Source organism: Bufo gargarizans, chromosome 1 (assembly GCF_014858855.1).
Source record: "Bufo gargarizans isolate SCDJY-AF-19 chromosome 1, ASM1485885v1, whole genome shotgun sequence".
Taxonomy (NCBI): domain Eukaryota; kingdom Metazoa; phylum Chordata; class Amphibia; order Anura; family Bufonidae; genus Bufo; species Bufo gargarizans.
Window position 1 is genome coordinate 32,084,757 of NC_058080.1, and position 15,700 is coordinate 32,100,456.

Here is a 15,700-nt window from a genome sequence, read left to right on the forward strand (position 1 = left end):
CCACCAGAGATAGATCCTTGCACACAGACAGATGGGATTTCATGCTTTCAGTGACAGCTCGGCAGATCCTCAGCTCTCCAGGCCGCACTATATAGAGACCATCAGCACAGAGCTCCAGGTGCAGAGGAACGTCACCAGGATAATTCCAGATTCTCTTCTCTAATAATTCACTTTTTTCTGCTTATTTCAGGATCTTATTTTATAAAATTATGAAAATGTTAAAAATCCCTGAGAAAATTGAGAAGAAATCTGCTCATCCTGCCGTGTGCACCAGACTATGTAATGCTACAATATACAGTGATTGTAATAAGTAGAGATGAGCACATTTTTTAAAAATTCGATTTGGCCAGTTTGCCAAATTTCACACAAAAAAATTGGCTCAATCCGAGTTTATTTGCTGCAAATCGCTTTAAAAAATTGGTATTTCCTGGCTGCATAGAGCCTGTACAGGGAGTGCAGAATTATTAGGCAAGTTGTATTTTTGAGGATTAATTTTATTATTGAACAACAACCATGTTCTCAATGAACCCAAAAAACTCATTAATATCAAAGCTGAATATTTTTGGAAGTAGTTTTTAGTTTTAGCTATTTTAGGGGGATATCTGTGTGTGCAGGTGACTATTATTGTACATAATTATTAGGCAACTTAACAAAAAACAAATATATACCCATTTCAATTATTTATTTTTACCAGTGAAACCAATATAACATCTCAACATTCACAAATATACATTTCTGACATTCAAAAACAAAACAAAAACAAATCAGTGACCAATATAGCCACCTTTCTTTGCAAGGACACTCAAAAGCCGCCATCCATGGATTCTGTCAGTGTTTTGATCTGTTCACCACCAACATTGCGTGCAGCAGCAACCACAGCCTCCCAGACACTGTTCAGAGAGGTGTACTGTTTTCCCTCCTTAAATCTCACATTTGATGATGGATCTCAGGTTCTCAATGGGGTTCAGATCAGGTAAACAAGGAGGCCATGTCATTAGATTTTCTTCTTTTATACCCTTTCTTGCCAGCCACGTTGTGGAGTACTTGGACGCGTGTGATGGAGCATTGTCCTGCATGAAAATCATGTTTTTCTTACCTTGCAGACTTCTTCCTGTACCACTGCTTGAAGAAGGTGTCTTCCAGAAACTGGCAGTAGGACTGGGAGTTGAGCTTGACTCCATCCTCAACCCAAAAAGGCCCCACAAGCTCATCTTTGATGATACCAGCCCAAACCAGTACTCCACCTCCACCTTGCTGGCGTCTGAGTCGGACTGGAGCTCTCTGCCCTTTACCAATCCAGCCATCTGGCCCATCAAGGCTCACTCTCATTTCATCAGTCCATAAAACCTTAGAAAAATCAGTCTTGAGATATTTCTTGGCCCAGTCTTGACGTTTCAGCTTGTGTGTCTTGTTCAGTGGTGGTCGTCTTTCAGCCTTTCTTACCTTGGCCATGTCTCTGAGTATTGCACACCTTGTGCTTTTGGGCACTCCAGTGATGTTGCAGCTCTGAAATATGGCCAAACTGGTGGCAAGTGGCATCTTGGCAGCTGCACGCTTGACTTTTCTCAGTTCATGGGAAGTTATTTTGCGCCTTGGTTTTTCCACACGCTTCTTGCGACCCTGTTGACTATTTTGAATGAAACGCTTGATTGTTCGATGATCACGCTTCAGAAGCTTTGCAAATTTAAGAGTGCTGCATCCCTCTGCAAGATATCTCACTATTTTTGTCTTTTCTGAGACTGTCAAGTCCTTATTTTGACCCATTTTGCCAAAGGAAAGGAAGTTGCCTAATAATTATGCACACCTGATATAGGGTGTTGATGTCATTAGACCACACCCCTTCTCATTACAGAGATGCACATCACCTAATATGCTTAATTGGTAGTAGGCTTTCGAGCCTATACAGCTTGGAGTAAGACAACATGCATAAAGAGGATGATGTGGTCAAAATACTCATTTGCCTAATAATTCTGCATGTAGTGTATAGTGGTGTAGAACACTGCGCCTGTATAGGGGTGTAGAACACTGTACCTGTATAGCGGTGTAGAACACTGTGCCTGTATAGCGGTGTAGAACACTGTGCCTGTATAGTGGTGTAGAACACTGCGCCTGTATAGTGGTGTAGAACACTGCGCCTGTATAGTGGTGTAGAACACTGTGCCTGTATAGCGGTGTAGAACACTGTGCCTGTATAGCGGTGTAGAACACTGTGCCTGTATAGCGGTGTAGAACACTGTGCCTGTATAGTGGTGTAGAACACTGTGCCTGTATAGGGGTGTAGAACACTGTGCCTGTATAGCGGTGTAGAACACTGTGCCTGTATAGGGGTGTAGAACACTGTGCCTGTATAGTGGTGTAGAACACTGTGCCTGTATAGGGGTGTAGAACACTGTGCCTGTATAGTAGTGTAGAACACAGTGCCTATATAGCGGTGTAGAACACTGTGCCTGTATAGCGGTGTAGAACACTGTGCCTGTATATCGGTGTAAAGCACTGTACCTGAATAGCGGTGTAGAGCACTGTGCCTGTATAGTGGTGTAGAACACTGTGCCTGTATAGGGGTGTAGAACACTGTGCCTGTATAGCGGTGTAGAACACTGTGCCTGTATAGTGGTGTAGAACACTGTGCCTGTATAATGGTGTAGAATACTGTGCCTGTATAGCGGTGTAGAGCACTGTGCCTGTATAGCGGTGTAGAGCACTGTGCCTGTATAGCGGTGTAGAACACTGTGCCTGTATAGTGTTGTAGAGCACTGAGCCTGTATAGTGGTGTAGAACACTGTGCCTGTATAGCGGTGTAGAGCACTTTGCCTGTATAGCGGTGTAGAACACTGTGCCTGTATAGCGGTGTAGAGCACTGTGCCTGTATAGTGGTGTAGAACACTGTGCCTGTATATCAGTGTAGAACACTGTGCCTGTATAGTGGTGTAGAGCACTGTGCCTGTATAGCGGTGTAGAGCACTGTTCCTGTATAGTGGTGTAGAACACTGTGCCTGTATAGCGGTGTAGAACACTGTGCCTGTATAGTGGTGTAGAGCACTGTGCCTGTATAGTGGTGTAGAACACTGTGCCTGTATAGCGGTGTAGAACACTGTGCCTGTATATCGGTGTAGAACATTGTGCCTGTTTAGGGGTGTAGAGCACTGTGCCAGTATAGCGGTGTAGAGCTCTGTGCCTGTATAGTGGTGTAGAACACTGTGCCTGTATATCGGTGTAGAACACTGTGCCTGTATAGCGGTGTAGAGCACTGTACCTGTATAGTGGTGTAGAACACTGTGCCTGTATAGCGGTGTAGAACACTGTGCCTGTATAGCGGTGTAGATAAAAATGTGCCTGTATAGTGGTGTAGAACACTGTGCCTGTATAGTGGTGTAGAACACTGTGCCTGTATAGCGGTGTAAAACACCATGCCTGTATAGCGGAGTAGAGCACTGTGCCTGAATAGTGGTGTAGAACACTGTGCCTGTATATCGGTGTAGAACACTGTGCCTGTATAGTGGTGTAGAACACTGTGCCTGTATAGCGGTGTAGAACACTGTGCCTGTATAGTGGTGTAGAGCACTGTGCCTGTATAGCGGTGTAGAACACTGTGCCTGTATAGTGGTGTAGAGCACTGTGCCTGAATGCAGTGTAGAACACTGTGCCTGTATAGGGGTGTAGAGCACTGTGCCTGTATAGCGGTTTAGAGCACTGTGCCTGTATAGTGGTGTAGAACACTATGCCTGTATATCGGTGTAGAACACTGTGCCTGTATAGGGGTGTAGAACACTGTGCCTGTATAGCGGTGTAGAGCACTGTACATGTATAGTGGTGTAGAACACTGTGCCTGTATAGCGGTGTAGAACACTGTGCCTGTATAGCGGTGTAGAACACTGTGCCTGTATAGCGGTGTAGAACACTGTGCCTGTATAGCGGTGTAAAACACTGTGCCTGTATAGAGGTGTAGAACACTGTGCCTGTATAGCAGTGTAGAACACTGTGCCTGTATAAAGGTGTAGAACACTGTGCCTGTATAGTGGTGTAGAACACTGTGCCTGTATAGTGGTGTAGAACACTGTGCCTGTATATCTGTGTAGAACACTGCGCCTGTATAGCGGTGTAGAGCACTGTACCTGTATAGCGGTGTAGAACACTGTGCCTGTATAGCTATGTAGAACACTGTGCCTGTATAGCGGTGTAGAACACTGTGCCTGTATAGCGGTGTAGAACACTGTGCCTGTATAGCGGTGTAGAACACTGTGCCTGTATAGTGGTGTAGAACACTGTGCCTGTATAGTGGTGTAGAGCACTGTGCCTGTATAGCGGTGTAGAACACTGTGCCTGTATAGTGGTGTAGAGCACTGTGCCGGTATAGCGGTGTAGAACACTGTGCCTGTATAGCGGTGTAGAGCACTGCGTCTGTATAGTGGTTTAGAGCACTGCGTCTGTATAGTGGTGTAGAGCACTGTGCCTGTATAGCGGTGTAGAACACTGTGCCTGTATAGCAGTGTAGAACACTGTGCCTGTATAGTGGTGTAGAACACTGTGCCTGTATAGTGGTGTAGAACACTGCGCCTGTATAGTGGTGTATGAAAACTGTGCCTGTATAGCGGTGTAGAACACTGTACCTGTATAGCGGTGTAGAACACTGTGCCTGTATAGCTATGTAGAACACTGTGCCTGTATAGCGGTGTAGAACACTGTGCCTGTATAGCGGTGTAGAACACTGTGCCTGTATAGCGGTGTAGAACACTGTGCCTGTATAGTGGTGTAGAACACTGTGCCTGTATAGTGGTGTAGAGCACTGTGCCTGTATAGCGGTGTAGAACACTGTGCCTGTATAGTGGTGTAGAGCACTGTGCCGGTATAGCGGTGTAGAACACTGTGCCTGTATAGCGGTGTAGAGCACTGCGTCTGTATAGTGGTGTAGAGCACTGCGTCTGTATAGTGGTGTAGAGCACTGTGCCTGTATAGCGGTGTAGAACACTGTGCCTGTATAGCAGTGTAGAGCACTGTGCCTGTATAGCGGTGTAGAACACTGTGCCTGTATAGCGGTGTAGAACACTGTGCCTGTATAGCAGTGTAGAACACTGTGCCTGTATAGTGGTGTAGAACACTGTGCCTGTATAGCGGTGTAGAACACTGTGCCTGTATAGTGGTGTAGAACACTGTGCCTGTATAGTGGTGTAGAACACTGCGCCTTGCAGTAACACACATAGGGAGTTTGCTGTGGTAGTGAGATAAATCTGTGAGTCCGTATGACATGCAGATGACAGGAGTCGCTTTTAGAATCACTGCACACTTCACTTATTTGGGCAGTCACGGGGCCAAAACTGACCAAATAACTCAAAACACAGTGCCAAAACTGACCAATATGAACTCAGCCCTACAGGTCGATGTTAGTGTCAAGAAGAAACGCACTAGGGCAATGATGGAAGAGGAGGTGGCCCAGGAGGAGGAGGAGGAGGAGGAAGAGGGGTCATTTTTAGCACTTTCAGGCCAGTCTCTTCGAAGTGACTCAGAAGAAGGTTTTTTGCAACAGCAGAGGCCAGGTACAAATATGGCCAGACATGGCCCACTACTGGAGGACGAGGAGGACGAGGATGAGGAGGAGGTGGAGGAGGATGAGGATGAAGCATGTTCACAGCGGGGTGGCACCCAACACATCTCGTGCCCATCACTGGTGCATGACTGGGGGCAAAACGCAGGACGATGACGATACGCCTCCCACAGAGGACAGCTTGTCCTTACCCCTGGGCAGCCTGGCACACATGAGCGACTACATGCTGCAGTGCCTGCGCAACAACAGCAGAGTTGCCCACATTTTAACGTGTGCGGACTACTGGGTTGCCGCCCTGCTGGATCCACGGTACAAAGACAATGTGCCCACCTTACTTCCTGCACTGGAGCGTGATAGGAAGATGCGCGAGAACAAGCGCACGTTGGTAGACACGCTACTGAGAGCATTCCCAATTGTCACAGGGGAACAAGTGGAAGCCCAAGGCCAAGGCAGAGGAGGAGCAAGAGGTTGCCAAGGCAGCTGTGTCACGGCCAGCTCCTCTGAGGGCAGGGTTAGCATGGCAGAGATGTGGAAAAGTTTTGTCAACACGCCACAGCTAACTGCATCACCACCTGATACGGAACATGGTGGAACAGTACGTGTGCACACCCCTCCACGTAACTGATGGTTCAGCCCCATTCAACTTCTGGGTCTCCAAATTGTCCACGTGGCCAGAGCTAGCCTTTTATGCCTTGGAGGTGCTGGCCTGCCCGGCGGCCAGCGTTTTGCCTGAATGTGTATTCAGCACGGCAGGGGGCGTCATTACAGACAAACGCAGCCGCCTGTCTACAGCCAATGTGGACAAGCTGACATTCATAAAAATGAACCAGGCATGGATCCCACAGGACCTGTCCATCCCTTGTGCAGATTAGACATTAACTACCTCCCCTTAACCATATATTATTGTACTCCAGGGCACTTCTTCATTCAATCCTATTTTTATTTTCATTTTACCATTATATTGTGGGGCAACCCAAAGTTGAATGAACCTCTCCTCTGTCTGGGTGCCGGGGCCTAAAAATATCTGACTGTGGCCTGTTCCAGTGTTGGGTGATGTGAGGCATGATTCTCTGCTATGACATTAAGCCTGAATCTCTGCTATGGGACCTCTCTCCTCTGTCTGGTTGCCGGGGCCTAAATATCTGACAATGGACTGTTCCAGTTTTGGGTGACATGAAGTCTGATTCTCTGCTGACATGAAGCCAGAATCTCTTCTATGAGACCTCTCTCCTCTGTCTGGGTGCTGGGGCCTAAATATCTGATAATGGACTGTTCCAGTTTTGGGTCACGTGAAGCCTGATTCTCTGCTATGACATGAAGCCTGAATCTCTGTTATGGGACCTCTCTCCTCTGTCTGGGTGCCGGGGCCTAAAAATATCTGACAGTTGCCTGTACCAGTGTTGGGTGACTTGAAGCATGATTCTCTGCTATGACATGAAGCCTGAATCTCTGCTATGGGACCTCTCTCCTCTGTCTGGGTGCCGGGGCCTAAATATCTGACAATTGACTGTTCCAGTTTTGGGTCACGTGAAGCCTGATTCTCTGCTATGACATGAAGCCTGAATCTCTGCTATGGGACCTCTCTCCTTTGTCTGGGTGCCGGGGCCTAAAAATATCTGACAGTGGCCTGTTCCAGTGTTGGGTGACATGAAGCATGATTCTCTACTATGACATGAAGCCTGAATCTCTGCTATGGGACCTCTCTCCTCTGTCTGGGTGCCGGGGCCTAAAAATATCTGACAGTGGCCTGTTCCAGTGTTGGGTGACGTGAAGCCTGATTCTCTGCAATGGGACCTCTCTCCTCTGTCTGGGTGCCAGGGCCCAAATATCTGACAATGGCCTGTTCCAGTGGTGGGTGACCTGAAGCCTGATTCTCTGCTATGACATGAAGCATGAATCTCTGCTATGGAACCTCTCTCCTCTTTCTGGGTGCCAGGGCCAAAATATCTGACAATGGCCTGTTCCAGTTTTGGGTGACGTGAAGCCTGATTCTCTGCTATGACATGAAGCCTGATTCTCTGCAATGGGACCTCTCTCCTCTGTCTGGGTGCCAGGGCCTAAATATCTGACAGTGGCCTGTTCCAGTGCTGGGTGACATGAAGCCTGCTTCTCTGCTATGGGACATCTCTCCAATTGATATTAGTTAATTATTTTTTATTTATTTTTTTATTTCCCTATCCACATTTGTTTGCAGGGGATTTACCTACATGTTGCTGCCTTTTGCAGCCCTCTAGCCCTTTCCTGGGCTGTTTTACAGCCTTTTTAGTGCCAAAAAGTTTGGGCCCCCATTGACTTTAATGGGGTTCGGGTTCGGGACGAAGTTCGGGTCGGGTTCGGATCCCGAACCCGAACATTTCCGGGAAGTTCGGCCGAACTTCTCGAACCCGAACATCCAGGTGTTCGCTCAACTCTAGTGCTCAGTCACCCAAACAGTATTTGGTAGGGGGTTGATTGCATCAGGCACTTGTACGCCCAAAGTGTGAACAGCAGGGAATGTATCTTGTCGGCCAAACATAAGGTAGTAGGGTGTATACCCAGTAGAACAATGAATAGTGTTATTGTAGGTATACATCAACTGAGGCAATAGAGTAGGTCAATCATTTCTTGTAGCAGGCGGTACTGCTCTTAACATCTCAATTAGAGTTTGGTTCATTTTTTTACAAAGCCCATTCCCTTGCTGGGGTCCTGATTTTCTGACGGTTGTGAATGATACACAGTTCTTTAAAGAGTTGTGATTCAAAGGCAGATCCCTGATCTGTAAGGATTCTCTCTGGGCCTCCATATGGCAACAAGAAATGTTTCCAGAAAGCATCTGCAGTTGTTTTTGCGGTCAAGTCTTTGACAGGCACGGCTACAACAAATTTAGTGTACTGATCAATGATGGTCATAGCATATGAGCGTAACCTGAGCGGCTTGGTTCCCACTTCACATGGTTAAATGCAACTATTTCTAACAGTGTTCTGCTTACAATGGAATGTAAGGGTCATGTCTCTCATTTCTTCCGACAGCACAGGTGGAAAATTCTCAACACCATTTTTCAATGTCTCCTCTCATCCCAATCCAGTAGAATCTTCTATGGATAGTGGCTTCTGTTTTCTGCACGCCAAAATGTCCTGATTGACCATGGTACATCTTAAGAATTATTCTTGCATTTCGGCGTTATTTGATATAGACGATCCCAGGTAATTGGGTCTAAAGTTCTTCTTAATAGTAGGCCCTTCTGTAGAAAGAGGTGTTTTCTGTGTCTCCATAGTTTTGACAACTCTAGATCAGTATTTCTCCTGCAGATTCTTTCTGGTGTTCTTTCGCTAGTGAAGAAATCTTGCAGTTCACCTAACACTCTGCTTTGATTTTGCAGCTTGATCCATCTTTCTTTGTCCACTTGGGATTTTGGATCCACTTGTTGCTGAAGGTTAAGGACCTTTTTCCCTTTGACAGTGATGATGCCTTGGTGGTAAAAGTTTTTGTAGAAGGATGGCATTTCTACCTCTTCCCAAACATCTTCCTGTGAAGTCTTCTTTGGTCGGCAGACGGGATAATGCATCCGCATTTTCATAGGTTTTTCCTGTTCTGTACTTTACGGTGAAATTATAGTTTGATAGGCGTGAGGCCCATCTTTGTTCCATCGCTCCTAACATGGCGGTGTTAAGATGTGCTAGTTGGTTGTTATCTGTGAAGGCCATGAAAGGCAATCTTTAAATCTTCTGATTTCTCATTGGAGTGTCGGGTCTTCATTTTGTCCCTGTTAAGGCTTATACTTAATAATAATTATTGCCTGTTTGGAGATGATTATTATATGCAAATTAGGGGGACAGCCATGGTGACAAACGTGGCGCCTACTTATGCCAACATTGTCGTTGTCCATATGGAGGAGAACTGCATCTGTGTATCCCTCCACTTCAGCCATGTGCTGAGGCTGTGGCGATACATAGATGACATTTTTGTAATTTGTACGGGCATGATATTAAAGTTACAGTCATTTCATTCTTTTCTTAATGGTATTTTCCCAGAAATACACTACTCTCTAGAATTTTACAGGAAAGGATCCATTTTTTTGGATCTTAAAGGCACATCTTTATAAACCATCTTATATGCGAAACCTACCAATAGTAATAACATTTTAAGATATGACAGCGCACATCCTTGCATAATGATCTAATCTTTGCCATTTAGTCAGTTTACTAAGATGATCATTAGCGATTAGGGTTGAGTGAACCCGAACTGTAAAGTACGGGTTCATAGCGAACCTTAGGATTTTTGGACACCGGACCTGAACCCTAACTTTTCAGTAAAAGTTTGGGTTCATGTTCGTTGTTCGGCGATTGAATAGCACTTTTTGAAAGGCTGCAGAGCAGCCAATCAACCAGCGTTTCACTCTGTGCCCTTAGAAGCCATCACAGCCATGCCTACTGATGCCATGGCTGTGATTGGCCAGTATAGTATATGACCCAGCCTATATATAAGCTGGAGTCATGTAGCGCTGCACGTCACCCTGCTGTTACTAGTGTAGGGAGAGGATGCTGCTGCTGTGAGGGAGAGAATAGGACAGAATCTTTAATCAGAACTGCTTGTTAACTCAGCGATCTACCTAGATTTAGTTGTGTGGGTGCAGTGCACAATCTTTTTACCCTGCCCTGAGCCCAGTAACAGAAAAAACTTTTATCTGTCTGTTAGTTAGATGGGTGGCAGCGGCGGACATTCTATGCAACTGAAATAATGCAATTATATTCTGGGTTTAAGAAAATCACCCATTGTTGGCACTACCCTACACCTGTGGCCTTTGCAGCATTTGTCATTGTTAAATACTAGCTTGAAATACTGCGCTAAATTTCTGGGTTTAAAAAAGCAACCTTTTTTGTCAATACCCTCCATCTGGGGACTATGCAGCATTAGTCAGTGTGCAATTTAAGCTTGAAATACTGCAATAATTTTCTGGGTTTTAAAATACACAGTTTTTGGGAAAAATAAAAAAATTCACAGCCCTCGCTACATCTGTCAGTGTGAAATACAAGCTTTAGATACTGCTATGATATTCTGTTATAATAAAAAATAAAAAATAAAAAACATTTGGGGAAAAATACTAAATTTGCAGCCTTTGCTGCATCTGTCAGTGTGAAATGCATGCATTAGATACTGCTGTTATCTTCTATAAAAAAAACACCCATTTTAGGAAAAATACTAAATTTGTAGCCTTTGTGGCATCTGTGTGTGAAATGCGCGTTATTTACTGCTGTTATCTTCTGTTATTAAAAAAAAACACCCATTTTGGACAAGATCGTAAATTTTCGTAGAATAAGGAGAGCGTCAAATAAGGGACGTGGCGCAGGTCGCGATGCTCCTGTTTCAGGGAGAGGACGTGGTCGATCTGTGCCAGCTACACGCACAAGTGAAACCCCTTCCTCAGGTGCGAGTAGGTGACAAAACCTGCAGCGATATTTGGTCGGGCCTAATGCGGCTCTACAAATGGTTAGGCCTGAACAAGTACAGGCGATAGTAGATGACAGTGCCTCCAGTTCCTTCACATTGTCTTCCACCCAGTCTCCTGCTGAAAGATTAGAGCTTGCAACTGCAGCCGATGCCCATCAGTCTTTCACCTCACCCCCTTGCAAATCAGCCAAGCAGTCTGAGCCCCAAGTCTTCTGCTTTTTGATGACTCTGCTTGCAGGGCTTTCCAGGGCCATCTACATAGCCGATGCCCAACCACTTATGCTTCAAGATAAGTACATGGGAGGACCATCGCAGCATGTCTCAGATGATGATGAAACACAGGTGCCAACTGCTGTGGCTTTCTGCAGTGTGCAGCCCGACAAGGAGGGCAGGGGTGAAGACTGGGTGGAAAATGATGTGGAGGACGATGAGGTCCTCGAACCCACATGGAATCAAGATCATGCGAGTGACATGTGCAGTTCAGAGGAAGAGGCGGTGGTCGAACCGTGCAACTGACACAGCAGCATATGGTGTACACCGTGACACTGTTGCCATGCTTGCTTTTGCCGGTGGCAACGTGTTGCTGTTTTGGCATGTTGTGGCAGTGTCACAGGTTTTGCTGTGTGTTCTGTAACTTGCTCGCCATGCATGCTGTTGCCTGCGGCAATCTGTTGCCTTTTGCTTGTGTGTGCAATTTCCCTTCAGTTGCTTCTTCCTTGTGTTTGGTTAACTTGAGGTTAATGTGTGTTCTTGGTGTGGGTGTGGTCACTTCGAGTTATTTAACTTCTGCTGGATGCCTGTAGTTCAGTGTTCCTCAAGGCTTGGTGTGTGCTGGTAGTTCACTGCTCCTGGCTTTACCATCTGTCCAGTGAGGGCCACCCTTGTGGTCATCAAGGTCTTCCCAGTGTCTCCTTCCCATCCTACCCTTTGTTGTTTGGGGTGGGTTTTGTCCAGGCTGTATTTATGTCTAGTGTATTGTGACTGTCTGGTCTGTTTATGTTGTTTCCAGCATGTCTGCTAGATATTCCCCTGTTGTATGTTGTACCTCCGTGAGGGGGCTGGTTTTCCAGAGCGATGAACCATAAGCCAGTATGCAGCGTTGCCTGGGGCTGCCATGCACCTTGCACCAGGCAGTAGCTGGCATGCTGGTTTCCTGTATGCGTTGTTTGTATTGTGCACTGTTTGATGTGTGGGCTCTGGTTGGTATGCACGGATTCCAGTCGTGGTGGCAGCGGCAGGTAAGTGAGTTTTCCAGTGATCTTACCTGCCAATTCAGTTGCTGCATATGGCCTTTTCTCTTCCACCTGTTATTAGCCAGCTGGAGACTCCGGTTCGTCTGTGTCCCTGAGGAAGCCTTTGTCTCCTAGTCCTGACCCCTATTCCAGGAACCATCAGGGTCAGCAGGATCCAGGTTCAAGTGCATGAGCCTTCCCACCTTCAGGGTTCGCTTATGTGGTCAGGAGATCAGGGTCAGGATTAGGGCGGCTATAGGTTGTGGACTGCTCCTTTCACTGTAGTCTGGCCTAGTAACAGTTCCCAATATACGGTGGGGAGTTTCCCCCAATCCTCCCTGTGACAAGAAGATGAAGCAGGGTGCAAAAGCGGAGCAGCTGTCCCCTAGACAATACGCCTGCTACTGCCCAACACAGCAAGGAACCGAGCACACCAAAGCCAGCTCCAAGGAGTTCCCTGGCGTTGCTTCCTTACTCCTACTCCACTTCCTCATCCTCTACCGGCTCCTCATCCAGTCAGCGTAACACCTTCACCACCAACTTCAGCACATCCAGGGGTAAACGACAGCAGGCAGTTTTCAAACTTATCTGTTTGGGGGACAAACTCCACACTCCGCAGAAGCTGTGGACCAGCATGGAACAACAGACCGATGAGTGGTTGGTGCCAGTGAGCCTCAAGCCCGGCCTGGTGGTGTGCGATAATCTCATAGCAGCTCTGGGACTAGCCGGTTTGACGCACATCCCTTGCATGGCGCATGTGGTGAATTTGGTGGTGCATAGGTTCCTTAAATATTACCCTGATATGTCAGAGCTGCTGCAAAAAGTACGGGCCATCTGTGCACGCTTTCTGCGTTCTCACCCTGCTGCTGCTCGCCTGTCAGCGAGCCATAAACGTTCTCAACCTGAGCCCAACCTGCATGACCAGGCATCTAAGTGCAAAGCACGAGCTGCAGTGGAGTAGACACCTCAAAATCGAAGAAAGGTCTCTGGCTCCTCCTGCTTCCTCTCTTCTGCTGCATTCTTGGCCTCTTCATCCACCTTTGGAGTCACAGTGGCACCTGCCACCCCGCAAACAGAGGATCTGCCAGCAACACCACCACCTGGGTCACCAAGCATCTCAACAATGTCCCACGGAAGCATTCATCTCTTAATATCCCAAACACTTGAGAAGAAGAGGAAGTACCCCCGTACCCACTCGCGATACCTAGCTCTGAATGCCAGCATTTTTAAAATTTCGGGACTTTGAAATGCTGTCATTCTGTCTGGTGAAGACAGAGAGTTTCAAAAATGATTTGTCTAATTTGTCTAAAAAAAAAATTATGATCTAATAAAGTATTTATATTTCTACTGGGCATTCTATGGTTGTTTTTATAGCAGCATTTATAGGTTTATATGATTGGTTCTCTGGTTGCCCTTACCTACGGTATTATAGTGAGGCCCTTCTTTTTTCGGTTCTAAGAGAGTTTCAAAAGCCTTATGGCAGTGGCTGTCCCACAGTACGTCGTGCCCAGCCGCCACTACTTTTGCAGGCGAGCCAAGTAGGGGACAAAATAAGATGTGAACTGCGCAACGCCATCTGTGGCAAGGTTCACCTAACTAAGGATACGTGGACCAGTAAGCACGGTCAGGGCCATTATATCTCCCTAACAGCACACTGGGTAAATGCAGTGGCGGCTGGGCCTGAGGCGGATAGCAGGTTGACGCACGTCCTTCCACCACCGAGGATTGCAGGGTGCTACTCTTTGCCTCCTGTTGCTTCCTTACTCCTACTCCTCTTCCTCATCCTCTACCGGCTCCTCATCCAGTCAGCGTAACACCTTCACCACCAACTTCAGCACATCCAGGGGTAAACGACAGCAGGCAGTTTTCAAACTTATCTGTTTGGGGGACAAACTCCACACTCCGCAGAAGCTGTGGACCAGCATGGAACAACAGACCGATGAGTGGTTGGTGCCAGTGAGCCTCAAGCCCGGCCTGGTGGTGTGCGATAATCTCGTAGCAGCTCTGGGACTAGCCGGTTTGACGCACATCCCTTGCATGGCGCATGTGCTGAATTTGGTGGTGCAGAGGTTCCTTAAAAATTACCCTGATATGTCAGAGCTGCTGCAAAAAGTACGGGCCATCTGTGCGCGCTTTCTGCGTTCACACCCTGCTGCTGCTCGCCTGTCAGCCAGACTGTGCAAGCAGCAGCAGGTGATAGTGGAGTTTCAGCTGCAGCATGCATGGGTGAGTCGCTCTGCGAAACAGCACCACTTCACCACCAATGACTGGGCCTCCATGAGAGACCTGTGTTCCTTGTTGCGCTGTTTCGAGTACTCCACCAACATGGCCAGTGCCGATGACTCTGTTCTCAGCATTACTATCCCACTTCTATGCCTACTTGAAAAAAAACGCTGCTGGCGATGATGGAAGAGGATGTGGCACAGGAGGAGGAGGAGGAGGAATAGGGATCATTTCATAGGGTTTCCGGCCAGTCATTCACAAGTGGCTCCGAGGGTGGGTTCCTGCACCCACAAACCAGGTACACAATTGTCCAGCCAGGGCACAGTTCTGGAGGATGATGAGGTGGAAGTGGAGGAGGAGGAACCGTGTTCACAGCAGGGTGGAACCCAAACCAGCTCATTGCCATCACTGGTGTGTGGCAGGGAGGATACAGAGGACGCAGACAATACACCTCCCACAGAGGACAGTTTGTTGTTGCCTTTAGCAGCCTGGCACACATGAGCGATTACATGCTGCAGTGTCTCCCTAACAACCGCCGAGTAGCCCACATTCTAACTTGTGCTGATTACTGGGTGGCCATGCTGCTGGATCCCCGTCATAAGGACAATGTACGGTCCTTTATTCCGTCACTCGAGCATGATCGTGGGATGCGCGAGTACAAGCACACTGCTGGTGTCATTCCATTACTTTTTTATTGCCATTTTAGTACTCCAATGTTCGGGTCCCCAATGACTTCAATGGGGTTCGGGGTCAAGTTCGGGTCCCGAACTCAAACATTTTTGTGAAGTTCAGCCGAACCCATTGAACCCGAACATCCAGGTGTCCGCTCAACTCTATTAATAATCCCTATATCTGGCAGTGGATCACGCAATGGGATGAAGAGGCGCTACAGCTTTCTTCCTGTCTTACGTTTAATAAATGACCCCCTAAGTTCTTTGTTGTAGTCTTGTCTTTTTTCTGCAATTCTCTGCTGTAAAGACGGCTGAGCCCACAATCTTCTGGGAGTAGACGGGAATAATATGTGAGGAGAGCAGACAATGTAAAACATATCCCATCATACTGTATAAAAAGAGGAAAGATGACAGCAGTCACCACAATGCCCCTGATCCTGGGGGCCGTGTTCTCTGTGTCACTGCTGTGATTGCTGCTTCCATTCATCATATCACCTGGAGGACTTCTTCCTCATCCCAGTCCTTGTATTTCTGCTTCCATTCATCATATCACCTGGAGGACTTCTTCCTCATCCCAGTCCTTGTATTTCTGCTTCCATTCATCATAT